This window comes from Muntiacus reevesi, chromosome X (genome assembly GCF_963930625.1).
Source record: "Muntiacus reevesi chromosome X, mMunRee1.1, whole genome shotgun sequence".
Classification (NCBI taxonomy): domain Eukaryota; kingdom Metazoa; phylum Chordata; class Mammalia; order Artiodactyla; family Cervidae; genus Muntiacus; species Muntiacus reevesi.
The window spans coordinates 129,639,901-129,640,485 of record NC_089271.1 but is presented as its reverse complement, the minus strand read 5'-3'; the positions used below and the strand labels follow the sequence as shown (position 1 = coordinate 129,640,485).

General features: G+C 47.5%; 1 pseudogene; it reads left to right on the top strand.

The window, feature by feature from the left end:
* The first annotated feature begins 262 nt into the window (after nucleotides 1–262).
* LOC136154118 (large ribosomal subunit protein P1 pseudogene) lies at nucleotides 263–585 on the top strand (annotated as a pseudogene).

Genomic DNA, 585 nt, shown 5'->3' with positions numbered 1-585 from the left:
AGAATTTATAGGCCATAAAATTCACCCTTTTAAAGCAGACAATTCAATGGTTTTAGTACATTTACAGAGTTCTGCAACAATTGTCACATTCTAATTTTAGAACATGGTCACCACTCCATAAAGACATCCTGTCCCCTTCCTCAGCTGCCTCTAAAGTGATCGGTCCTTCTGAGGAAGCTGAGGCCGTGTTGAGGTGAGGCCCTCACTTCATCCAGCCACTAGGATCATTTCAGGCACCCCCTGCTTAGCATTCACCTGCAGCATGGCCTCCATCTCTGAGCTCACCTGCATCCGCTGGTCTTCATCCTGCACAACAGTGAAGTGACAGTCCTGGAGGATAAGATCAATGCCCTCGTTAAAGCAGCTGGTGTAAATGTTGAGCTTTTCTGCCCAGGCTTGTTTGCAAGGACTTTGGCCAATGTCAACATCTGAAGCCTCATCTGCAATGTGGGGGCTGGTGGACCTGCTGTGGCAGGAGGTCTTGCCCCCTCCCCCACTGTTGCCCCAGCTGAGGAGAAAAAAAGTAAAGCAAATAAAGAAGAATCTGAAGAGTCTGTTGATGACATGGACTTTGGCTTTTTTTGA